The following is a 15066-nucleotide window of genomic DNA, read 5'->3' on the forward strand; positions in this document are numbered from 1 at the left end:
CAGGGGACACGGGTTCGTGCCCTGGTCTGGGAAGATCCTACATGCCGCGGAGCGGCTAGGTCCGTGAGCCATGGCCTCTGAGCCTGCGCGTCCGGAGTCTGTGCTCTGCAATAGGAGAGGCCACAACAGTGAGAGGCCCGCGAAAAAAAAAAAAAAAAATTGTCAACTATCCTCTGAGCCCTCAGTGAGCTGTAATCTTCTGGAGATAGTAACATCAAAGGTCATTACTCATAGATAGACATAGCAAATATAACAATAATGAAAAAGTCTGAAATATTGCAAGAATTACCAAAATGTGACACAGAGACAAAATAAGTGAGCAAATGCCTTTGGAAAAATGCTGCTGATAGACTTGCTGAGTGCAGGGTTGCCACAGAGCTTATGTGTAAAAAACAAAAAATATCTTCAAAGTGCAATAAAATGAGGTAGGCCTTTATTTATTCAAAGAACACAAAAACACTAATTTGAAAAGATGTATGCACTCCTCTGTTCATTGTAGCATTATTTACAGTAGCCAAGATATGGAAATATCAATGTTCTATTGATGAATCAATGGATAAAAAAGATATGGTATATATATATATATAAAACATATATGTGAATATGTACACACATATATATAATACATTATATATATACATACATATAATGTATATATGTGTGTGTATATATGTATATATATACATGATGGAATACTGCTCAGCCATAAAAATGAATGAAATCTTGCCTTTTGCAACAACATAGATGGACCTTGAGGATATTACGCCAAGTGAAATAGGTCAGATAAAGAAAGAAAAATACCATATGATTTCAGTCATATGTGGAATCTAAAAACAAAAACCAAAAAACCAAAACATAACAAAAAAATCAATGAACAACAACAATAAAAACATAGATACAGAGAACAGATTAGTGATTACCAGAGGGAAGTGGGGTGGGGCAGTAGGCAAAATGGGTGAAGGGTGATGAATGGGAACTAGACATGTAGTGGTGATCACTCTGTAGTGTGCACAGATGTTGAACTATAATGCTGTACACCTGAAACATCTATATATAAAAATAGAACTAATCTAAGTCATCAGCCCTGACACAAAGGTACAGGAACACATACTCAGTAATACCCCAAGCATCATATCCTTTGGATGGGAAGGGCAAAAGGAGGGTCCACAGGGACAGGGACTACTTAGCAGAATATGAGTTCCATACCCAGAACCCAGCTGGTGGTCTGCAGGTGTTTAGGGTGGGCTGTCTCTCTCTCAGCAGTCAGCCACAAGAAAAACTCAGAAACCCCAGTTCCAAAGTAGAGGGTGGGCTGGGCTGTGGGGGGCGGTTTGCTCCCCTGAGAGAGTCAAACATGGGCAAAACATGCCCCTGGCATTCTGGCCCCTCCTACAGCGCTGGGCAGTGGCACATTTGAATAAGAACTCCTCACTTCTTGGCTGAAAATTACTAACAAGGATGGAGGAGGGGTAAGTGCCTGGGTGTCTGTCTTGCCAGACTTCCACTCCTTGGCAACACCAATGGGTCATGGCTAAAAATCAGCAGGAAAAGAGATACATTTCTATTGAAATTGCCCTCCTTCTGTACTGAATGCCCTATTTGTTTTCAAGCAACTTTTGCCTCCTCATACCTCGTTCACACAAGACTTTGAGAACGCGGCTCACAGAACAAGGACCACCGTGCCTTCTAAGCACCAGAAGGGGTGGTTCCTCAACCAGGTGGGACTTCTGCTTGTGGGGGGGCGGTTTCCAACAGCCTGCTCTGTCCTTTCAGACCGTCACCCAGAGAGGTTTGGCACGCCCTTCCTAGCCTTCCTTGGCTCATTTTGAGGTCGCCATATTTAAAAGTCTCAAGAATAGTGAGTACTTAAAATACTGAGATCCCTTTTCCTTGTATTTACATGTACTTGTATAACTGAATCACTTTGCTATACACCTGAAACTAACACAACACTGATAATCAAGTATGCTCTAATATAAAATAAAAAATTGTAAAAATATATAAAATGTTATTCTAAAAAGAAAAAAACATAAAGAAAGGAAGTGGGCAGCAGTGCTTCTCTGTGTGTGTCCTTAACGGTGAAATGCACCGTTTCCTTTGGGAGCCTCAACTCTTTCTTGGCAGCCTGCTTCTTCGTCTGGTTGGAGCAGTCCTGGGGTCACCTGTATGTGCAGATGCCAAGGGAGGCAGCTGTGGGTGTTGGTGAGACGGCCACGTGGGCATCTTGGACATGCATTTGACTGGTATTTCACAGCTCCAGCAGCCCTGCTTCCTTGCCCCAGGCAGTGTGATGCAAGACAGCAATGCCACGCCCCTGACAATCACTCTCCTTAAAGGGATGGAAAGAACACATGACAAGCCTCTGTGCATGTCCCCCGGCTCGGACACTCTCCGTTGAAGCTGTTGAGTTGCTGCACATGGACCAGAGCCTCATTGCCTCTGACCCATCAGTTGAGCTGGAGAGGGAAGAGGAGGCTTGCCCGCTGTCCCCTCTAGGCTGCTGGGGCTGGAGGTGACAGGTGCATCAGGGCCAGAAGCTGTTCCTGATGTGGGTCAGGAATCCAGAACATTTTCCAAACAGAGAAACCCCTGCAGCTGAAACGGAGCAGGACCCTGTGGGGATCCTGGGTACAAAAGCCTTTCTGTGTCCCCCATTTCTTGATTACAGGAAATAAGCTTCATTCAGCCTCCATGACCTTCCCTGAGTTCCATGGGGCAAGTTCAAACTGTTGCTAATCCGGGAAGGGAGGGGATGCAGACACAAGGGAGGAGCAGTCAAGAAACAGTAGTACTACCTTGGGGCAGGGTCCTGGTTCCCCCTCAAGGGATATACATAGTAATACCTTTGAGCTGTCTTGCAGATACTGAAACCCCCACCAGGTGGAAGAAGTATGCTGCCCACAAGCACACAGACCCCAGACAGGCTGGAATCAGGAGGTTGATGAAGCTGACTCCCACTTACCTCACCACCAACCAGTCAGAAGACTGTCCATGAGCTGATCATGCCCTGCTCTTTGAATCATTACTATAAAACTTCTCACTACTCCCCCCAGGTCGGGACACACTGTTTTGAGGGCATTAGCTCACTGTGACCCCCTTTGCCTGGCAAAGCAATAAAGATATTCTTTCCTACTTCACGCAAAACTCTGTCTCCGATATTCAATTTAGTACTGGTGTACAGAGGCTGAATTTCAGCTACACAGCCACTTATACCTAAAAAAGCCCAGGAGAGAGTACCCAGGCCACATGCCCTGACCTTAGGTACAAAGTGGAATTCAGGAAGAGAACAGATCTGGTAAAACTCCTCTACCTACCTCGGCTGCCCACCCAGCATATGGACTTCTATTTACAGTAAAGACCCATGAGCTCCAATTGGTCATGCTAACCATGAACCCCTCTTCTATTTTATTATGTAGCCATGTTCTGGCCAGTTCTTAAAATTCTTGGCTTCATCCCAACAGTGTAATGGATCCACCCTGAGAGCCTACAACATTTTTGCATTTCTCTGTATGTGGATTATATGCTGGAGCCAGCATGACCAGCATATCTTGTGTCATTTGTTATTTTTTTGTCATTTAGTTTTGAAAGGCAAGATGCAGAGTCAAATATCTTTAAAACTAAAAAGCAACCTCTTCTAAAATAATTAAATTACAGGCTAGGAAATATTAATTTCTGAGGTAAAAGACTAATTGACCTGGGGTGTCACAGAATGCAGCCTCACTGGATGTACAGAAGGCAGAGCAGAGGACAACTTTTCTCTTCCTGAGCACAGCTCTTTTCTCGGCCTCCCCCTTAGCTAGGGTTGACCCCACCCTCCCTCCAAAAAGGGAGAGAACCGGTGAGAACCAGGAAGGGGTTTAATCCAGTGAGCAATCTAGGCCTTGTGTGCTGGTTTAAGAAAGAACTGAGAATGACAGATGGTTCTTAACCTCAATTTACCTAAATGTTGATCTTTAAAGACTTGACATATAAACACATACATGGAATAGTAGTGCAAGGCAAAATTAAAGCAAAAACAAATTAAAAAACTGAAGAAAGTTAAAATCCTAATTATAAAGAAAACCAGAGTCACCTGAAATCCACCCTGAGTTGAGGTGACTAAACTATCCTAACTCAGTGCGTGTGGGATGGGAACATGGCTCATGTAACTTGTAAGGCAGGGAGCTGCCTTCCTGGCAGGGTGGGATGGCCTCCATGTGCTGAGCAGGACCGGGCTTGGTTAAAGTTTTCCTTATGCCAGCCAGTGTCTGAACCGTGTCATAAACTTTCCAGTGAAGGTCTCCAGCTTTGCTTTTATTAATGAGGACAGGAGGAAAGAAATACCATTATAAGCGTCTTGAAAACATTTTGTCATTTTTCCAAAACACTTGCTTCAAGTTAGGTATAAACTAAGATCAAATTGTTCAAAAGTGTTTTAGTGCTTTTATGTACAAACAAAAGAAAGAAATGAGCTTGCGATTATGTTAAAACTGCAGGGTTGAGATCAAAAAGGAATCATAACATGCCGGTCCTTCTGGAAGAGACACTAGGGACTTGTGTAACAGTCTACATGACAGAGAGGTCATCCCTGGGCAGGGCAGAGGCAACCATCCTGGAGGCAGTGTTCATTCTGAGTAAGATCAAAGTCCAGAGACTGGGAGAGAGGTGAGCAAGCCCTGTCTTCCTTGTGGCTTGCTCAGACGACCCAAGGCCATCAATTCATTAAAGAAAAGAAAAGTGGCTGGTGGAGACAAAGTTGATTTCATAATCTATGAATGGGCCCCAACCCCAGATGGGTTTCTCTGTGGTGCAGAGTGAACACTTAAGAAGGGACGTGAGAACAAGTCCCAGTATGGAGATTATTCAGTGGAGATGCAAGAAATGCAGGATGAGGTGAAACTGAGTCACAGTGCTGGACCTGGCAAATGTGTGAGGGGCTCAGGAAGAAGGCCATAGAACCCTCCCTCCTTGGAGGCACAGACAAAGGGAAAGGCCAGGGCAGAGCCAGGTGAGAGGGAGGGCCTGCCTCCCTAGCCGATGAGAGTCAGGGACTCCAGGACCTTCCCTGTCCCTGTCTCTGTTCACTGTCCACAACCCCACAACCCAGCTCCTCCTTGGCCTTGCTTGGTCTAATCCACTTCAAATGGAAGTGGAGGTGCTCTGTCTATGGGACTTGTGGCCTCTGCAGATTTACAGTTCGGCCACTATTTTCTACTCACTTCACTGTCACAAGTACAGAAACAAGCTGCTTATGATCTTCTAACTTCTACAACTACTTTTTTTCTCTGCCTGTTCTATTAATTTCTGAGAGAGGGTCAAGCTATATTTGTGATTTTTTTCTATTTCTCCCTTCTGTCAATTTTTGTGGCACGTATTCTGAAGTTCTGTTATTAGGTGCACACCATTCAGGATTGTTATGTCTTCCCAAGAAACTTGCATTTTATAATTAATTGTCCCTCTTTATGTCTCAAAGTCTATGTATCTGCTATTGCTCCAATTATGTCACCTTTCTTTTTTTGTTATTCCTTTTTCCATATTGGTACTTTCAACCTGTCTGTGTCTTTATACTTCAAATGCATATAGTTGGATTTTATTTTTTTTAATCTAGTCTGACAATCTTTGTCTTTTAATTGAAGTTTTTAGTTTACTTACATTTAATGTAATTATCAATATGATTGGTTCAAGTCTACAGTCTTGCTGTTTGTTTACTAAATAGTAAACAAATGTCCATCTGTTGTTGTTGTTCCTTTCTTCCCCCTACCTTGTGGAAAGAGGGGTATGGTCCTAATAATTTTTAGTCTTTAAATTTATTTTCTGTATTTTTGAAGCTGTACTTCTTATATCATAATTGTTTATTTTCATTTTTAATGAAATATAGATCCATGCATTTCTCTAGAACTCCCACTTCAAACACTGTATTGTTCTATGGACTGCCAGAGTGGGGATCCTGATTTCCAGTTAGAAAAATATGATCATTGTGCCAAGGAAGTTCAACACAGAGTGAGCATAAAACTAGGGACTTCCATCTCCAATGTAGAGAGACAACAAGGTGTTATAATGAGAACTGGAGTATGCCAGAGGCTCAGGCATAGTTTGCAAAGTCAAAGTCATCAAGAAGAATTTGTTCTTGATTTGGAAGCTATTTGAGATGAGGATCCTCTGAGACTGAGGTCTCTTGGGAAATGGTCTCAGAACCTCATTTTCTGGAAAATGAAGGAAACAGGATTGGGCAGAGTGAATCACTGAACTGTGACTGAGTCATAACAAAGGCTTTGGCTTGTCCCACAAGTTGCTTTGGAGCTGGGTTGACCCTTCTATACTGTTCAGAACTGAGGCAGGAGGCCAGGCCTTGGTACCAACACATAAACAAAGATGCAGGTTGAAGTCAGGAAGGAAATGTGAGCCTGGGAAGGACGTGTCTTTAGATGAGGGCAATTTCTAGAGAGAGACTTAGCAGAGAGCTGTTGGTACCAACACTGCCAGGAGCTAGGGAGTAAGTGTTACTGTCCTGAGAGGACCTGGGGTGTAGGCAGCACATCACAGAATCCATGACAGCAGTTCAAATTGTCTATTATTTTTTAACCTAGGATGGCCTATCCTAAAAGAGTAGAATTCTAGAACTAACAGCACTACATTAATTATTTACTTGGACTAATGTTCCAACTAGGAAAAGGATTCCAAAGAGGAGGTAACATTTGTGGATTTACTATTACTCCTGCTGAGCCAAGACCATAATTCCAATTTTGTGACACTCTATCTAGTTTCCACTACTACACCATGCTGTTTTTCAGTGATTAGGATCCGCCCCCCCCAAAAAAAAGGAGATGGAAATACAAATCCAAAAGGTCCAGTGAATGCAGGTCCAAAGGTTGTCAATTAAACTAGACAACCCCTTAGTGAAGTTTTGATTGCACGACATACCCATTACCCCCAAAGCCTGCATATACTGTGTGATGGGGCTTGTGTCTCAGTTCAGCTGATATGTATTTAGAACATAATCTGTGCCAGGCTTTGTACTTGGCACTTGATCACATGTAATTAAACATACAGTAAATGGTTTCTAACCTTTCCATCACAAAGAACTTCTTTTATTACGTTTCCCTCAATGGACCACTTGTTTTAAAATCTATCACTTTTAAAATAAAAGCTGGCTTTTAAAAATGACAATTTTGTTTTTCCATCATAATGAATAAAATCCATAGATAATAGTATGGTATAAATTCAAGTCAAAAGTAAATATATTTAACATGACATTTGACTTTGCAGCTTTATCCCTGGGAAGAATACAATTTCTAGTAGAGTTTTTTTTTTTTTTTTTTTTGGTTTTTGTGGTACGCGGGCCTCTCACTGCTGTGGCCTCTCCCGTTGCGGAGCACAGGCTCCGGACGCGCAGGCTCAGCGGCCATGGCTCACGGGCCCAGCCGCTCCGCGGCACGTGGGATCTTCCCGGACCGGGGCACGAACCCGTGTCCCCTGCATTGGCAGGCGGATTCTCAACCACTGCGCCACCAGGGAAGCCCCGGGAAGCCCCTAGTAGAGTTTTTAAAATATAGGAAATAACTTGATTTTCCTCTAGTTCAATTTCCAAATTGGGAATTCCCAGATTAGAAACCATTGCTATAGGGTGTGGCAGAATCGATATGGTACATAAACACTCAATCACACCATACAGAGGACCTCATGAAGTTATTATGTTATTAATAAATAGAATTTAGGTAAATAAGCAAGTTGCAGAAATTTGGGAAATAATGAGAAATCACCCACAATTTCATCACTCTTATTGTCTTTATCAATCCAAGTTTTATTTTTTACATACATAGTTTTAATCCTGCTTTTTTCACATCACTGTTTCATATACATTTTCCCATATGGTTCATAAACATTGTTTTTGGATATGTGAAATCTCAAATATTCCCAGAATCATTTAGTCATATGCCCACTGATATCGCTCTAATTGTTTCCAAATTTTCACCACTAAATATGACAGGTAATGAATATCTATTCAATAAAATGCAAATAATGGATTATTTTCTTTAGATTTAATCACCAAATTGAAATTATTAGGCAAAGAGATTGAATATGTTCAAGATATTTTGTTGTACCTTGCCAAGTTTCTTTCCAGGATTGTTCCCACTCAAAAATATGAGTGGTCAACTCATCAGTCTTTGGTCAAATAGCATCTTGATATTCATTTTATTGATTCATAGCAGTCATTTGTCTCATAAAGTTCTTCTCTTCCTAGTTATTACGGTTTTTCTCAGTGGGGTTGATCTTTCAATTTTGGTTATCATTTAATACACAAATGTTGAAATATCTTTTAGTCCAATTGACCGATTTCTTTTGGGTTTTTTTTTTCCCTATCATTTCTCACTGGGAATGCCACCCCTCCTGTTAGATTTCCTAAACAAAGCCCCTGCTCTGGGCTGACTGTTGGGGTCCCAGGGATTGGGTGGGGTCATAGACATGGCCTCTCATGCTTCATGGGAATATTGGTGTGTGAGTAGGATTCTGATGCCAATTCCAATGTGTGGGTTTCCCCATACTGCCAAGTAATTCTCTGACATCAGCTAGATATCCTACACTCAACTCAAATCTGACACTACCCAGTGATAGCATCAGATTCCACAGATTAAGGGTTCAGTCTCAGACTTCAGACACCAATTCCAAGTCTAGGTTGTCACCTGTGCATCTGCCTGGCTATAAATCAGAAGTTCCCCTGATCCCCTCTTTGAGTTCCATTAATTTGCTAAAGTGGTTTGCAGGACATAGGAAACCAGTTAACTCATTAGATATTATAAAAGGATATAACTCAGAACAGCCAGATGGAAAAGATGCACAGGGTGAGGTATGGGGAACAGACATGGAGTTTCCATGTCCCCTCCAAGTGTGCCACTCTCCCAGCCTGGAAGTTCTCTGAATCCTCACCCCCATCCAGTCCCTTTGGGTTTCTACAGAGGCTACATTACATAAGCATGATTAAATCACTAGCTATTGGTGATTGAACTCAATCTCCAGCCTCTCTCCCCTCCCCAGAGTGTAGGACCCTCTAATCACTTAGTTGGCTTCACAGTCAACCTGCCCCCATCCTTCTGTGCTTTCTAAAAAGCATTTCATTAGCATAACAAAAACACCTTACTGCTCTCTTCACAGGAAATTCCAAGAATTTTAGGAGCTAGGTGCTAGGAACAGGACCTGTCTAATTATAGATAACAATATCAAAGTGACCCTAAGTGATGTTTGTAGGAGCAGCATCCTGGACAGTCCAGGTTCTGGATTATAATATTGAACAGTGTTGGCAAGTCCAAAATGTGCAAATGGGAAGCCAAGAAGGCTGGGAAAGGAGCTGTGTGGGGCTCTGCTCAGGTTCAGAGGGGATGTGGGAAAAGGAGGCTGGGGAATGCCCCAAGCCAAAGGGCAGGCAAAACCTCAGGAGCCGCCACATGTGCCTAAGGGTTCTCTCTTCAGCAGTTTGCGGATAGTTGATTTCAGTTTCTTCTAATTTTACCATGGTTTGATCTCTTACAATTTTTAATTTATTTGGAATTTACTGATATGGACATAAGAATAAATTATTTTTCTACACTGTTGACCAGTTACCAATGAGATTTTTAGTAACTATTTCTCTTCCTCATTGATTCTTGATCCTTTCTTAAACCTTATACATTAAGTTCTTGTATGTAACAGGATACATTTCTTTCATTTCTAGTCAGTTCATTTCTAGTCAGATACATTTCTAGTCAGATACATTTCTAGTCAGTTCTGTTTATGTACCTTTTTCTGAATTATTACGACACTATTTTAAGTATCAGCGCTTTATATTTTACTACTTGGTCTCTCCATTACTTTTACTTTTTAGAATATTCTTTGATATTTTTGCCTGTATATCTTGCCAGATAAACTCTACATCCATTCTATTAATTTCAAAAATACCTAAACAAGGAAAAGAAACAAAAAAGAACTAAACAGTTTTAAAGGCTATAGAAATTGTGTTTGGAATTCAGTACTTTTGCAATACTTAGTTTTCTTTCTTTTTTTTTTAATTGGCCATGCCACGTGCCATGTGGGATCTTAGTTCTCTGACCAGGACCAGGGATGGAACCTATGACCCCTGCAGTGGAAATGTGGAGTCTTAACCACTGGAGCACCAGGGAAGTCCCCAATACTTAGTTTTCTAACCTAGAAATGAGGCAAGTCTTTATAGTTAAGACTTTGGTTAACGTCTTCCTAAACTCTGGTAGGTTGTTTTTATACTTATTTAGAGTATTCTTAGGTTTTAAAATTTTTGTTAGTGTTGGTGTTGTATTGGTGAATGAGAACTTTTCCTTTTCCCCATCATGCTCTATAGAAAAACTAGATATTTTTCCCCTGTAGTTAGTCAATTTATTGCTTCCTCTTGTTAGTCCTGAGAACCTTCTAGTTTATTCATTTGGATTTTGGGGTATACAACCATAATGAAACAGGAGGGATGGGGGCAGAGCACAACCTTTAAAAGAATGACATAGCCATAGGACATGACAAAAACTGGTTAGAACCAACCAGATCCAACATGGCAAAGGATTTGACTTCCAGTAGATCTTGAGCCTCATTAAATGCTTATTGTAAAATGTTAGCATGCTAAATGACATGTCCACTAATGCCATGACAGCTTCAAGGCGACCGTAAAAGGCCAAAAAGTGGGCAGTGGCCCAGTTCCTGGAAATCTCTTCCCCTTCCCCAAAATAGTTGGAATAATCCTCCCACCCATTAGCCTATGAAATTACCCAGCCCATAAAAACTAACCATTTCATATTTCAGGGCCTCTTGCCTTCTGAGATGGCTCTCACTCTGTCTGTGGAGTGTGTTTCTCCCAGGGCCATTTTTACCTTCTGATATGGATCACATTCTGTCTATGGAATGTGTATCTCTCTAAATAAATCCACTTCTTACCTATCACTTTGTCTCTCACTGAATTCTTTCTGCCATGAGACATAAAGAACCTTAGCTTCAGTAACACCTGAGGCCAGGTGTGTGATTTTTTCAGTTAAAAGACAGTGGGATCAAGTCCCAATCTGTGTTCTGGCCATGTTCAAGTCCCGGCCCGTGGGTTCAAGTCCCATCTGAGGTGCATAGTTTCAGCTGGCGACCATGAAGTGACAGTGATAAGGTAAGAAAATGTTGAGAGCTAGGTCTTGGTCGTAGAAGGGCTTGTGGGATTCCATGAGCCAGGTGTACTGGGGAGTATGCTCTGCCGATGTCTGCCCATTTTTGATGGGCTGGTCAACCCTCAATGCTTCGGGGCTCTGATCAGGAATCTAGGTTCAGACCAGAGGAATAATGGCAATTGGCATGGTTTGCTATAGAAAGATGGTGTGGAATGGCTATGCTTAGGCACATCCAACAGCAGGTCCAGGACAGAATTATTACTGCAGGATTTGATAATCTATACTCTTCGACTTGACTCTGGTTTTTCTCTTACATTCTATGTTCATTTCTGTTTCATTTCTTTCTTTCTTTTCTTAACCCCAGAAGAAGTGTGTGGCTGCCAAGATGTACTTTTTATTGACAAGTGCTGACCCTTTATTCCTGACTTGCAGCTAGGCCAACTCCCACTTATCATCAACACTGTGGGGGACACCTTCTGTACCATTCCTTTGTGGCAACTTTTTGGGCACTAACACCTGGTTGGGAGACTACCTTGGAAGGGATAGCACCTAAAATCATAAGTGCAAATCTTGACCAAATTGCGTGGTGGATTTTGACATGAGAGGAACTTTTGGACAGCATGGAAATTAAAGACCTCACCTCAGGCTTGGGTCTGAGATGGGTCAAGCCACATCAATCCTGACCAATACCCTTCTGGATCATACTCTCCGGGATTAGGGAAAAAAATCAGACAACAGGAATTAAAAAGGAAAAAAACATATTACATTATATAATCAGGTTTGGCCACAATATTAGTTAGAAAGCCAAGAAAAGTGGCCACTAAATGGTCCCTGAGTTATGATACTATATTGCAGTTAGGTTTATACTGTAGAAGAAAATTAAAATGGAGTGAGATTCTGTATGTTCAAATTTTCACGGCCGACAATGAAACCCAAAGGAATTTAAGGAATGTGTAGCTCAGAGGGATAACTCTAGGAAGAACAGAGAGGACATTTTAACTGACCCACCCTATGGGGCCATGCAGTACACTGGGTGGGGAACAGTGCCATTCCTGAGGTAGACCCCCAGTGGAATTACCAGGTAAATTCTATTGATAAGAGACAGACAAGACCATATGATTACCTGTTTAATAGAGGGCATGAAGAAACTTACAGTAAAACCTGTTAATTATGAAAAGGTAAAAGAGACCCAACAGGGACAGGACAAAAATCCTGCAGTCTTCCAAGGGAGACTAATGGAAGCTTTTAGGAAGTATATGAACATAGATCCCTCCTCCCCCGAGGGACACGCCCCTTTGGCTCTGAGTTTCATAGCCCAGTCTGCCCCAGACAGCAGGCACAAAATTCAGAAGGCAACTGCTGGTTCTCAGACTCCAATGAATGATTTGCTTCAATTGGCTTATTAAGTTTTCGATAATACGGATATGGCCGAGAAGGCTGAATGCACCCAGCAAAACATGCAAAAGGCCCAAATGCTGGCAGTGGCTTTGTCTGCTCAGAGACCACCAAAGGGGAAGCCAGCTTTTCGGGGCCAATCTGGCCCTGGCAGACCACTAGGCCCACGGGCATCCAGACAGGACCAATGTACCCTGTGTGGACAAACAGGGCACTAGAATGAGGATTGCAATCATTACATCCTTTGCATATAGCCAGGACATTGGAAGGGGGAATGCCCCAGATGCCAGAGAGTGATGGGGGGGGGCCCTCGGCCATTGATGGTTTTACAATCAGAAGACTGAAGGGGCCCAAGGCCAAAGGTGGCTCTGCCTAGAGATACCATCTATATAACTAATGTTGAGCCTTGGGTGGTCACTGATATGGTGGGCCAGTTTATAAAATTTCTTATAGTTGCTGGTGCAACCTTTTCAGTCTTAACCCAAAGGACTGGAAACCTTAGCAATCATAAGGAGTATGTAATGGGGGTGTCAGAGAAGAGGCAGTGGCACACTTTCCTGGAACCCCTTTTATGCAACATCAATGGCCAGATGTTTCTACATTCCTTTCTCTTTGTGCCTGATTGTCTCATCTCTTTAATGGGAAGACATTTATTAACTATGTTAGGGGCCACTCTGTTTCTTGAGGGGCAAGGGAAACACGTTCACCACCATATGATTCTAACAGAAAGCAGAAAAGTAACAGATTGAATCTGGAGCTAAAATAGAAGACTTAGTAGACCCTGGAGTATGGAATATTGAGGTTCCGGGCTTGGCCAAAGATTTCCAGCTGGTGATTAAGTTTAAAAGGATTACAGGGTGTCTAAATATAAGGCACAAATTTCTTAAACCAGGGAAGATCCTCAAAAGTGTCTGTGAATACATTACAAAATGAGAGGTCACTAATCGAAGTAGACTAACCATAGCTGATATTTGGAGCCTGATAAAAATTTTCCGGGGAAGCCCTTTTCCCTAAGCTAAATGAGGGAAAGTAAAACGTTACAACATAGGTGAATGAATGTGTCAGTCATTTGAGATCATTGAAGTGTCCAGACTCCAATTGTTCGAGGGAAAAAAGAAGAAAAAATTCATTTTTCTGGCCTTAAGGGAACAAAGTCATCCTATGAGGAAATTGCCTGTGCCTTCCCAAAGATACAAATGTTCTACCTGGTCTTCTCCAGGAACACTTATCTCCACCATCTTTTAAAATACAAATTTTGAAAAAGGGGGTAATTTAGAACTTGAATTGTCATGGATAAATAGAAATCCTAAGTGTCTTTTCTGTAAACATTAGTAAAAAGAGTTTAGCCATCTAGACAGGTGACCTTGATTTATTTCATCTGCCAGAAGCCCAATTTGAATCCAATCTCTTTTGTAAATGATGGGTTTTACATTTTTGTACCTGACTCATGGCTGAAATTTTGAGACAGGAGCTTTGAGGTTTTTGTTTGTACTTATCTATATATGTGTTATAGATGTATGGTACTGCCAAAATTCATAAAACAGATCTATTTAATTGGCTTTAAAATTAAGTGCTTATATACTCATAAATGTGAAGAAAACCAGCCAAATGAATTTCAGGTTCACATGATCTGGGAAATATTCAGTACTGAATGGATATCTGGTATTAAAGCTAGCCTAAGCTTGTTGGTTTGATTAGTATAGACACGTCTTTAGAGTCATCAATGTTAAGTATAATACTTGTGTTGTACCTAGGTTTACTGAAGGTCAAGTTTATGTTATTCCTATTGCAAATTTGTCAGTAAGAAAATTAACTCGATGTGAAAAAAACTTTTAAGGAAAGTAAGATGTATGTCTTCAATGAAAGGTGTGAGGAATAAAAAAAATACTGAAAAAAGAGTTGTGCATGATCAGGATTTTCTAAGATTGGATTAAATTTAGTTGGGCAAATGGATTTTGTTGGGAGTAGGCTGAGGCAAGACTGGATTTGGTTTCTCCCTCCAAAGTTTTCTTGAAATGCTGCTTTTGATAACAGATTATGTAAATTTCTTTGCCTTTAAGTGACCTGTTTTTGCTTTTGAGACCTCTTTTAACTTTGGTTAAGGAATAAGTATTGTCTCACAGTGACCTATGATGGTATTTGACCAAGTATTTTAAAACCTTTTGAAAAACTCCCCAAAGATCAAATTTTAATTAAAGTTCTTTTGATTTACAGCTAACTTTGGGTTGCTTTAGAGGGCCCCTGAGGCATCTCAAAGAAAAATACTTAACTAAGATTATTTGGTATGTTAAGTTAAATGTAATCATTTGTAATTCTGGTTATTTTAACCAAGTTTCTTTATTAATTACACTGTAATCAGAGGTTTAACCATGCCTTTTAAGTGTTTTGTCATTTATAGATGACTATTTTTGTACTCTAATGCTGTTACAAAAAGTGCTTCATCATCAAGAAGATTCATAGGAAGGCTAAGGAAACAGTCACAACAGTTCCATATCAAGATGATGGCTGGGCGAGGATTCCAGCCCATACCAACTTAAAACAAGGAACTGTC

This window comes from Kogia breviceps, chromosome 3 (assembly GCF_026419965.1).
Source record: "Kogia breviceps isolate mKogBre1 chromosome 3, mKogBre1 haplotype 1, whole genome shotgun sequence".
Lineage (NCBI taxonomy): Eukaryota > Metazoa > Chordata > Mammalia > Artiodactyla > Physeteridae > Kogia > Kogia breviceps.